At 33.8% G+C, this 13,105-nt stretch overlaps 1 protein-coding gene and 1 pseudogene across 1 annotated transcript in view; both read right to left on the reverse strand.

The window, feature by feature from the left end:
* LOC147382966 (casein kinase 1-like protein 10) overlaps nucleotides 1-13,105 on the reverse strand; it is a 49,659-nt gene that overhangs the window by 16,156 nt on the left and 20,398 nt on the right. The window lies entirely within an intron of this gene.
* Nucleotides 1,091-2,620, reverse strand: LOC147382967 (scarecrow-like protein 23 pseudogene; annotated as a pseudogene).

Here is a 13,105-nt window from a genome sequence, read left to right on the forward strand (position 1 = left end):
GGACTTGACTATTGAACCTAACCCATATATGTATGGGACGGATCATGGGACATATGAAAAACCTTATGAAAAAACAATGTAATAATAATAAATTTTCAAAATATGGGTTAGAAGTTTTGGATTGAGGTGATTTTTTGTGAGGATGATCTCTATGATGAGAAGATTATCTTTATAAAAAAAATCAGTTCAATCCGAAACTTTTAACCCCATCAAAAGTGATTTAGAATGTGGACAGTCGATTTTTTACCAATAATTTGTAAACCACTTTTGATAGACTTAGAAATTTCGGATTGAGCTAATTTTTTGTGAAGATAATTCTTATCATAGTAACCATCCTCACAAAAAATCAACTCAATCCAAAACCTCTAACCCATATTTTGAAAAACCCATTGTTTTTACATATGTCCCCTGATCCACCCCCATATATATATAGATGCTATGCGAGTCAAGGACTAGGGGCATTTTCCAATTGTTGAAATTTCTTCTAAAACCAAAATTAAGAATACCAAAATCCCAAGAATACTTCTCCCCGGCTTGCATGAAACAATTTCATAGAAGATAGAAGATATAGAATGGGATTCTAACCCTGAAATGATTTTGATATCCCACACCATTTGTCCTTGGAATTTGTTACCTCTTTTCTTAAAAGATATATATTTTCCAAACCCTAAACTCAAGTCCTAAGATCTCCTTTTTCCCATTAAAGGGATCTCTCCCCAAACTTAGCCTTACTTGATTCCACAAACACTGATTTCCTATTCTCAAGAAAAGAATTTGGGAAAGACAATGATCAAACATTTATAATATACATATATTAGCGTATTTTTATGAAAATAAAATAAGATAATTAGGGTAAAAAATCACGCATATTTTTTAGATTCTCTACTAAATGTAAATGGGTCCATGAAAATTGAACGAAGGTCTGACCAATTTGACAAAGTTTCTATCTAATCATGGGTTCGATTCCTAAAATATTGAGAATAGGTGAAGGAACTTAGAGTTAGGAGATAAATTACACATTACTATAAATGATACAAGACATATTTCAACCAAAAAAATATTTCACACACATAATTATTCACACTCATTGCTATGTAGAAACATGTGAAGTCCAAGCAGACGCAGTGTACAAGCTAGTATCCTTCCATCCAAGCCTAAGAGTCCCATCACCATGCACAAGAGTGTACCCATGAGCCGGAGGAAACATGTTAAGGATGAGCTGTGCTTGAGCCATGGAATTGCCACTCATGGGCACTTGCACAAAGCAATGGCGTTCCAGTTCGGCTCGCCATTGATTGAATTTTTCCTCGCCACTTCGAGCCGGGCCTCCAATCGCAAGTATGTTGTTGATCTCTCTATAGAGAAGGCAATGCTCCACCCGTTGGCGACTTGGGTCTTCGCTCGATAACGTTGCACCTAATGAATCAAATATGGTAGAGTAATAGTGAAGGGACCCTACGAAACGGTCTAGGAAGGACCCCCCATGTATCATGTCCTTCTCTACCAATGTGATCACCCTTGGTGATAGTTGTTGAAGTAGTCTCATTGTCTTCCAATCTGGTCCGGTGGCATCGTACAAGGAGTGTTGTAGCCAATGCACAGCTACGGTCTCCCCTCTCCGAGTCTGAACCATTGAAAGATCGATGTCCCCGAACTTTTTCCCGATTGGGTGGAATTCGAATGGCATCCCTAATCGCTTAGCGAAATTCGATAATTGATTTCCTGTCTCCACCAAGAGATCCATCGACGCACCCATTCCTGTCATCCTAAGGTGTGGGGGACCTTCGATCCTAGTCGCAAGGATATGAAATAGTGCAGGCCATTGCAACCCTTGCATGATATCCACGTCAATAATATGAACCCTATCCCTTTGATGGAAAGCTTCTAGGATGGCTTGGTTAGAGGTGAAATGTGCAAATTTGATGAAAGGAGAGATGTTATTGAAGAAATGAAAGGCACAATGAATGCTCTTGTGGTTGATCAAAGGGGAACAAATTCCTAGCCAAGAGTTCATAACCCTACTAGACATAGCCATGGCAAAGTAAGCCACCACCCTCTCGGCACAAGACGGGCCATATGGTGAGGTCATTTGAGTGAGCTCAAGCAACATCCTATGAGCCTCACCCAAATTATCTACCGATATAGCAACTGCACACTCGAGAAGAAGTGTTAGCAAGCTTAACCCATGCTCGTCTAACCTATTCAAACCTCTACTTCCTCCATTCTCAGTCTGATGTCGAAACCCATTACTCCATTGATGTTCATCACCATTACTACCACTATAGTTATTTTTTCTTGCAGTTTTCCGAGGTCTACTACATTCACTTGTATTAGGAGCCAAGAAGGTCTCCTCGGGCATCAGTGTTTCGGTTTGAAAACTTTCGGTGCCAGTCTCCGGTGACCCTTCCGAGAGCTGCTTGGAGACATGTTCCATCCAATCAGAGAGTTCAAATCTCTCTGTGTTAACATTCTGATTATCGACGAATGGCCTTGATAAGGAGTTAATATTGCTAGAGATGTGGTGAGTGCCAGAGGAAAATCCAACTGGGTTGCAATCCCATTGTTCATGTGGTTGGATCAAATCAAGAGCTCCATGAACTACTTCAAATTCTCCCCTCATCATGGTGTTTGAATCTATAACTTAAGTAATTAACCAAAAATGGTGTGTGTGTGTGTGTGTGTGTGTGTGTGTGTGTGTGTGTGTGAGAGAGAGAGAGAGAGAGAGAGAGAGAGAGAGAGAGAGAGAAGGGAGGTAGAAGGATTGGGATGATGGGGTTATTAAGGAGTGTTGCAGGCCATTTTTTTAAGAGAAGTTGGTTTGAAGGGGGACCAAGAAATGGTCGTTATGTAGAAAGATTCTTACTTTCTTAGTAATTTAATGAAGATCTTGGCCGGCATAGAAAGACATATAGATGAAGATCAATAGCTAAGGACAAAGACACATCAGTTTGGTAGTGATTTAGTTATTAATAATTTTAAAAGGGGATTTAGACATACCACTCCAGGTTTTGCTCAATATTAGAGATACCCCCATGTTTTCAAATTACCGATGACATGCCCCTTGACTTAGGTTTCATAATTAAGACTAACATAAAATGACTTCAATGACCTTATCCTACCCTTGGTTTCTCCCCCAAACTAGTCATCTTCAAGCTGTTCATCTCTAGTTTCAATTATTTTTAAATATTCGACCTCATCTTCAATGTGTTGTAGAAAATCATGACTTTTCTCCCAAAAAATCCATCATTTCTGTTCTCCAAAAACCTACTGTGTTCTTGAGTTTTGAAGGTTGAAGACAATCCTAGAAAGCGATCATCTTCAAGTTAATAATCTCTAGAGTAAATCTTTTTAAACTTATTCAACCTCGTCTTCAACTCATTATCTTTAATGTCTCGTAAAAATCTTTATTATTTTAATCCAAAAATCTATCCTTATACGTTTCTAGAAGTCCAATCTTATTCTTAAAGTTTGAAGGTTAAAGAAAATAGAATCTTAAGAAGGTCGAAGAGAGGGTTAAAAACTTTTGACCTATTGGTGAAGATGACTGATTTAATTTTATTTATTTTTAGATGTTGAAGACAAAGGCATTTAAGTCATTTTATGTTAGTATTTATTACAAAACCGAGCTCAAGAAGGCATTTCATCAGTTTGAAAATAAGAGGGGTATCTATAATATTGATCAATTTTGAGAAGTACGTCTAAATCACCCTAATTTAAAACAATTTTAGATGTATACACACTTAGATTGATAAAAAAGAAGGGTTGTGAGAACTAAAAAAATAATAATTAAAAAAATGTTGAATTGGGACTGTGAGATTTGAGTATTATAGATGTTTAGTGGAATTGGAAAGATGGGGAAAGAAGACCAACCCATCGAATAAAATATATATAAAAATGAATAAAATAGTTGTTGTTTGTTATTTTAATAAAACCCATTTGAATGTTTGGACTAGAAAAGGATTGCTGTCATATCACCCATTGGTCTTTGTTGAATAATTTAATCTCAGAGAGAGATGAGCTGAGATGAGGCTTGAAATAAAATTCACCAATGATCCACAATGGCTTGATTAAGATGATGAGGTATACTCTTTTTTCAATATTTAAAAGGAATGTGGATCCATACTCATCCAACTCCATATCTCCTTTGTTGCCATGTGGCAAACTCTTGCCGGCCTTCGACCCATAGAAGATTGGTCCACCTTTTAGGTAATTTATATATTTTGTTTAGCCATCCGATTCGACGATATTTTCATCATGATAATGCTTATAAATCAATAATATTCAAAGAAGAATTTTAATCTAATTAGATTATATATATATATATATATATATATATATATATATATATATATATATATATATATATATATATATATTTTTTTTTTTTTTTTTTTCCTTTTTTGATTGTGTGTTTTGAATCATGTAGGCCACACTTGACACCTCTTTACCAAACCACAATGACAGTTCAATATTTAAACAACGATAAATTAAAGGAAATGTTGGGTCCGAAAGCCATCATCGACTACACCTTTATCTTAAAATATTGGGGTCGGCCACATGAATCCTATTTTGCTTAGGTATGAAATTCTAAAAAGAAATACAATTATCTCAGATGATGCAAATTTGTTGGAAGGATATTCCTAATCATACTATTGCTAATTTTAATATTTAGAAGACTTTAATTATATGTGTTGCAGTTTCATGTTTTAGGTAGTTAAAATTACTTTAAGGATCTCCATGTATTTATTTTTCATCACATATAAGACAATTATGCAAGTAAGCTAGAGGTAAACCCTAAGCCTAGGGATTTTTAATATAGTTAACTACCTGAAAATTGAAAATTTCTATAGGAAAATTCCACTGGCCATGACCCATGAATTTCAGAAATCAAAATTCGACGGCCTAGAACTGTCATAACTTGTGATGTTCCCTAGATTCGACGGCTTAGAACAGTCAAATTTCTCTCATCCTCCATTAATCTAACAATTTTGACTTATCAAAAGAAAAAAATTTTGACAACCTTGGGCCGTCAAATATGAATTTTTTTTCACGTTGTTAATTCAACAATGGATGATGCTTGTATGTATGTCTCTTCGTCGACGACTATTACACATGGTGTACGTATCAAGTGATTAGCATGTATGCATAGTTTGATATATGTAAATAAACTCAAACTCATGTGGTGTAGGTGCACTGAAGTGACGAGTTAGCTAGTAAGGGCACGATAGTGAAAATCAAATACATTAAAATGGTAAGACAAAAGTCAAAAATAGTAACATATGGCATTAGCGAGAAAATATATGAAGGCAGATGTTCTAAGTGGATATATTCCAAAATGTTCAATCTTCCATGATCAATATTATGTGCCAGTTTCGACGATTGATAATGTGAGGCTGAAACATTCAAAATGGTACACAATTTTGAACCATGCACTTGAGTATTCTATGTATTTGTGGCCAATTCAGTCCTATGGTAATAACCTTGAAAATGCATGGTTGATCTTTTTCTTTAATGTTTTTATTTTATTTTTTATATTAAGATACATAGTATCACCACTAATGGTAAGGTTATGATAAATTCAAATTAACTTAAATAATTATATCCCTAAGTACATGATTTGATGTGCAATTGATTTAAACTTTATTTAAATGTGGATAGAGACCACATGTAATAAACATATATATGTTCCTCCAAAGACGTCTATGGGTCTCTATCATCATTATTGTTTGGATGTATTATTACAGTGTCCAGCGGCACTGGACACTAAAAATGTCCAACTCGTGGAACATGTGCAAGGGAACCTTCACAAAATGCAAACTTCATTAGATTGAGACAGTTTGATCCCTCGGGCCCTTCCAGATGATGGTTTCATTTCCAAATGCATGATTTAGAGATACAATTAAAAGGCTTTTCTAATCTCGATCAGCGTGGGAGGCAAAACATCAAACATATGGTTGAGATGGGAAGAAAAATATACATCTTATGTAAGAATTAATACAAATTTTTCGAGGATTCACTCTTTTATGGAATCCCTAGGTAACTTGTGTTTTTCCTCTTATCCCAACTGCAAACTTATTTTAAGTTATAAAAAAAGTCATGATAATCTCACTACCCCACGTGGGAAACTCAATCGATTATCTGACGTGACAAGTTCGAGAATCGTAGAACTGCACTCTTAAGGATACATGGTTCACTCGAGATACACCTTTTATAAGGGGGGCAGGGAGGGATGTGCTTTAAGAGGTTCGGATACCCCTGTTCAAAAAAAAATCTCTCTCTCTGACAAGTTTCCTTTCTTCCAACCCAATCCCCCTTTTTTCAATAGAGAGAGAATAATGAATGCCTTCTCCATTTTTTCCAAAGATCATTTGAAAAGGTAATTTTTTTACTTATTATAGTGATAATTTGAATTGTTTTAACATCTGGGTTTTGATGAAAATGTTGTTTATTGATCAACCAAAATAATTCTCTGATTCAATTTCTTATTTGATCATTTCGAAGTATGACGGTAAAATAGTGTTATACTTTGAACTTGTTCTAAAAGACTAAAGCAAAAAAAAATTAGTGCAATTACACCAATAGAATGGAAGTACTGCTACACTAACTCCATTGGTCACTACGTTCAACAATGCTGATGTGGCAGTCCACTAATAATAATAAATTTATGTCATCGATATACAAGTAAAAAAAAAATGAGTCGTGCTAGAGTGAACTTAGCGGGGTACACCTTGACGTGGTGGCAAGCGCATGTCCATAGATGCGTTTTACTTGTATCTCGGAGAAACACACACGCCACCACGTCTAGAGGTCTCCTGTGTGTCTTCACTGAGGTCTCTCTAGCATTAATAAAAAAAATCTACAATTCTCTTTGTGCTGCCATGTCTATGCAGTGTTGAACACAGTGTCGAACAATGTCATGTTCAATATTTTTCTTTTTGAGAAAATATTTCCTTACTAAGTAAGGAAAAAGGCCTTACTAAGCCTCATCCACAGTCAAAAAGACCTTAGACTACATAAAGCAAAACCTTGAGATTTATTATGAATCTTGAGGACTTTTTTTATGAATTTCGAAGTCTTTTTTTAATAATGGAAGAGACTTAGTAATTAAGGCCATTTTAAGTCGGACTCTTTCTTTTTCGAGATGATACAGTGCACTCAGTCCTAGTTGGACAACCTAGACTATCAGTATGATGGACAACCTGAAATGTGGTTTGAACCCTTGTTAGCAATTCAAAATACGATAAAATTTTGATTCGTGAAAATTTTGAGTTCCATTCGATTTTGGATTGCAAAAATCTGGTCAAAAAATCGATAAATGGAACATATGCGGCATATACTTCATACATGTATTATCCGTCTCATTTCAAAATTTCAAAAACAAAAAATTCGATAATATGATAGTGATGGTGATGTTAACGGTGATGGTGAAGATAATGATATATTGGTGATGGTAATAATGATGGTGGTGATAATGAGGGCATTGAGGTTATTATTCCATTAATATATAAAAGAAGATCAAAGTTAATAGACAAATCATCAATTTGGAAAATTAAGGTATAATCTCAAATAAATGAAAAGGGTCGTGTCATTATTTTTTTTAAGATAAAAGGGACATTTGTCACGTAAAAAGGTGGATTCCATCAAAATTTTGAAGCACGGCCACTTCATAGTCAACTTGGGTTACACAACACAACTTACAAGTTTACTTGCAAATACAATAAGTCACAGTAGCATTTTTTTTTTTTTTTTCATAGAGTTTCAAAAAAATTTGTAAAAATCGTGTTTTATTGCTTTTAAACTTAAAATGCGTGAATTATTGAGAATAGTTCAATAATCCAGAGAATAATACTTTCATTGAAAAAAATAAAAAATTCATGAATTTTTGAAGAATTAACGAGAGACTGCCAACCTGGGTTTGAACTTTGAACTATTATCTTCTAACCCAACTTTGAAGCAGAAAGACCATTTCAAAATTTTGAAAGAACCTCCTTGTAGCAAGACACATTAGATTTTGAATATATTTATCAACTCTATATTTCCACCAAAATTTGGGCTACCTCCTTGGAAATGCCACATGTAACCCAATGGAGAGGGTTCCTTCAAAATTTTGAAGGGCCTGCTTGCTTCTAAGTTTTTCCCATTATTTTTTTTTTATGTTCCCACAAGAATTAATTGTAATAAAATTTAGATGTATTTTTCAAAAATAATAATAATAATAACATAGATCAATTAGTAATTTGAACATAATCCCAATTCGCCACATGTTAGCTAGTCATTATAAGTCCGTTGTAGTCACAACCATAGTCACCAAAATCTGTGACTTATTAAAAAAGTCACAATTAAATCATGATATTTTCCTTCACCAATTTAATCGCTACTTTTTCATTAAGTCTCAACTTTTACAAGCATCACGATTTAATCACAAAATTTGAAATTAAATTGAAAAAAAATATAAAAGATGTCCTTAATGCACTAGTAAGAGAAGACCACTGATTAAGTGTTAGATAATGAGAATGCAAATGAAGACGACATTGATTTTGATCAATTGATGAATCTTAGCTTACACATGATTATTGTCTCTTTAACAATATAAATCGTGATTGTGTAGTGTGCTTGTGGTTACTTCTTGTAATGTAACATGAGGTTTGGTGATTTGTTATTGTAATTTAACATGGTATTTGATTATATAATATTAGAACAATCCCTAGTTGGAACAATTACATGGTCCTAACCCTATCTTAATTTTTTCACTTTTTTTTTTCCGATTTAATCATAATTTTCAAATTTTTCCTTGACGCCTTATTCCCAAATCCCAACTTGGTAACTATGGTCACAACTCGTTACTTAATAAGGACACGTGACTGCTTCTTTGATCTCCTCCATGTCTCCATACTTTCGGGATCGATTCTATTTGTACAAAAAGATTCTCCTAACAATCAAAGTAGGGTATTTTAATGTATGATGATCAAGGAGCGAGGTCAATCTAGACCATCCATCTGATGATGGATCCTTTAGATGGATTACAACTTAAATGAATAATATTCCTCCACATGTCATACTTCAATTGTTGATCCCCCCACGCAATCCGGATTTTACAATTAGTGTAACATCAACAACAAAACTTTATCCCAAAGATTTGGGGTTGGCTAAACCAATCTTGTCAAATCATCAATTATTGAAAATTGGTTTATATATGCTTTCATTATCTTCATCCTTATTTTTAAGTATTCATGCTGTTATTTTAGGATCTTCACCTTATATATTTCTCCTAACTAGGATTTTAATCGGCTTTGTAGATACGTGGGTTTCAAAGTTTTTGAGGGTTTGAGCTCATTTACACGGGTTTAAGAGTCGCCACCATTCAATTAAAGTGTGAATGGGCACCATAAAAATATTTTAAAATCTATTTTTCTTTGACTTGTAATGATTCACATATCCAAAGTTAAGGGGGAGAGGTCTACTTAGAGATTTTATGGTAAGGAGTTCGGTTAAGGGACAATGAAGATATTAGGCATTTAATCCCTCCCATCCTAAGATAGTTATCAATTGTTGATCAAAAATGAAATTAGAAACTCATTTTTGGGTTTTAAAGATAGAGGAAGTTATAAAAAATTTTACGAAAATTGACTATAGTTTATTTCTAAAAAAAATAACAAATCAAGATGATAAGTAAGCCCTTACTAGAAGTAGGTACTTAATGGATATTTTTGTGAGCTTGGGACTTTGATGGAAATCCACATGGATTTCATCATTTAAGGTTCAAAAGCTTTAAAATTAGTTTATATGCTCCCTTAGGAGACTTTATTTATTAGTTTGATTTTTAAGTGATGTTCATGGATTGAACAAAACCATGTTGAAACCAAATCTTATGCATTAAATTTTTGTCCATTTTTTAAAATGCTCTTGTTGACTCTAAAGATTAAATATAGGTCCATAGGGACGTATACTCTTGCCATTAACCATTTTAGAAGTAAGTATACGCAAAGTGTATATAGGTGATGGACTCATCAAGAAAAGATTACCTCTTAAGAAGATTTATTCTCTAGCTCTATTGCCATCAAAGAAAAAAAGAAAATACACATCTAGTCTAGAAAATTAAATTTACAAGAAAACTAAATGGAATGCATGAAGATACATAAAAGTAAAGCATCATAATCTAATGTTTTCAATGAACTTATTGAAGACTTGTTGAGGGAGATGACCTCTAGGAGGGATTACTCTCTCTCCCCAAGCCTCCAGACTAAAGATCTAGGAAACTATATTAGAAAGCATAAAATTAAACGTGTAAATAGGAAAAGTGTTTAAAATAAAGAGATGGGGTAATAAGAAATGAGATATTAGAGAGAGAGAATAAAGGGTTTTACCTCGCCTTAGTCTTCTTCTTCTTCTTGATTTTTTCTTATATAGATTTTGGGAAAGGTTTGAGAGAATAGGGAAGCTTAAGAGAGTAAGGAGGGATTTAGGTCGAATTTTGGATCACCAAATGAGATTTCCCATTTGCCTTGGGAAGTCTCCTATTTATAAGATTTTGGGAAATCCTTGGAGATAAATTGATCATAAATCTTCAAGTTCTCAATAATTTTACTAAAACTTTCATAAAGAATCACAATTACTCATCATTTCCTTGGCCTTGATGGTTTTTACCCTCTTATTGAGTCTAACCAACCTTAATCATCAATGGGTAGGATGGTAAAAATCCAAAAATTCTAGAGAATTCTTAATAGAGGTTAGAATAGTCATAAAATCTTGATCTTGAGTCAATTGTGAGGGAAGTAAGTCAAATGACATGTAATTAGATGATAGGTTTTTGACCTCTTTAGTTACTTTATTTGGGAGAGTCTCCAACAAACTAAGTATAGGTTAATCATTGGGTAGAAGTTCTATAAAATTCTTTAGGGTGGATAAAAATAACATAGGCTTTGAAAAGTGGTCAATTTACATAGAATGTCTCATGAAATCCCTTTGATCTTTAAAAAAAGTTAGAAGGGTATAAAAGGGATTTTCCTTTGATGAGTCTCAACAAACCAAGGTTAGTGGAAGTAATTGGCTTTAAGTAAGGACCAAGAAGACTTTGGGTCAAAATTAGGAGAATAAGTGATTTATTAAAAGACCATATGTAGAAGGAATTATGAGGGATTTAGCATTGGTAGAAGTGGAATTAAGAAGGGATTTCTTGGAGAATAAATCACTAAGAAAGAGGGTTAAGAAGTCATTTTTCCTAAGAAAATTCGAGTGCACATGGGTTGAAAATTGTTCTAACTGTCTTGACTGAACTCAAAGTTCGACCAAGTTAAATTTAACCCTGGATTCAGTTAGGCTTAAATTAAGCTTGGCTAGATCTCTCCAGATTACTGAGTCCTTGTGCTTAATCTTCGGACTTTAAACTATGTAAGAAACTCTCCGTGTCAACTCCATTCTCAGAACATTTTTATGCTTTCCAGCTCGACCCAGGCAAAAATGGGGTGTCTACAGGCCTTTTTTGAGTAATTGTCCAAAAATAATGATTTTCTTACTCCCTCTCTCTGACATATTTATTGGGGATGTGCAATTGTGTATCTTGAGGAAAAATATATAGTTTTAGCACATGCCACGTCAAGAGAGTATAGGCTTATGTTTGAGGGGGGAGTTGGAAATCATGACTCTTGTCCAAACTATCTCATCAATAGATTTATATTATTTTATTGTCTATTAGAACTACTCTTACATTTTTGTTCGATGCATTCATTTCTAATTTCATTTATCCTTGTATTTTTATTTATCCATCTCAACATCCTCATTTATGATATACTCAATTTATTTACATGATGTTTTTTGACCGTCCAACATTCAACTCCATAAAGCCTTGTTGATCCAATGGTCTTACTATCGGTTTATAAAATTTTCTTTTTAATTTATTCTTTATGTGTATGTCATATAACACTCCAAAAGCAGACTTTACATTAACGATCCAATTTTAATTATATTGGCAACATCTTCCTCAATCTCTCCTTGTGTATAATAGATCTGAGATAACGAAAGTGGTTGTTCCATAGTATTTCCAGACTGTCAAATTTTTTACTAGACAATCCATTGTCTATTGTCAATGCGTAAACTTACACTTCACATACTTGGTCTTGGATCTAATAAAAGTTCTTGGTCTCCAACATCTCTTTTCCACAAATTTAGTTTTGTGTTGACGCCCTCCATTATATCATCAATTAATATACTACATCATCTGAAAATAACATACACCAAGGTATGTTCTCTTGAACATGAATAGTTACTTGATCTAGATTGTTGATGTATCTCATCACCTATGATAAGTTGTGATAATAGGATGAATCTATTTGGTTAGGTTAATTTTGATTACTATCAATGAATACTTTTTTTTTTTTTATTCTAATACTCTCTCTCTCTCTCTCTCATTCATGTTCAACCACCATGGACTTAGTTTAGGCTTAAATTAAAACTACCTCACTAACCCTAAAATCTACTCATCTCCCTTTTCAACAATCCATGCAAACAAATTTGTATTCCTAATATTCACACATTAGCATAACATAACTTGTAGGACCTAGAATTAACCAATATAATAATGAATCCTAAGATAAATGTATGGGACATGAAATCGTACTAACGCCCACACATCACATGCACCAGCTAAGGGAGGGTGCAACCTCATGGGTGACCCCTAGGGAATTAATTCTCAAACTAGGTATCAAACTCACAACCTACGTGTGTTAACCGCTTATTGGTCCGAAATTGTCATTGAGCCAATCCCGACTTGTTATTTATATGTATATGTATATGTATATGCATATATTTTTGTGTTTTTTTTGCTAAATGTATGTATATGCATAAATGTATCCATATGACATTCAAGAGGTAGTAGGTCCATAGGATATTTTTTGAGGGGTAAAGTAACAAAAAAATCATGTATGAGGCCAAAAATTATTGGCTCAGCCATCTTTTCAAAATATTTATCAACCAATCAATGTACCCATTTGGAGATTTATTTATTTTTGCTGAAATGGGTACCTATCATATTTGTAAATTTACCCATTTTAGTCTTCTTGTGACCCTCAAATAAAAGATGATGTTTTTTTTTTACAAAAATATGAAAAAT

Source organism: Akebia trifoliata, chromosome 16, assembly GCF_017979445.1.
Source record: "Akebia trifoliata isolate Shusen 1 chromosome 16, ASM1797944v1, whole genome shotgun sequence".
NCBI lineage: Eukaryota > Viridiplantae > Streptophyta > Magnoliopsida > Ranunculales > Lardizabalaceae > Akebia > Akebia trifoliata.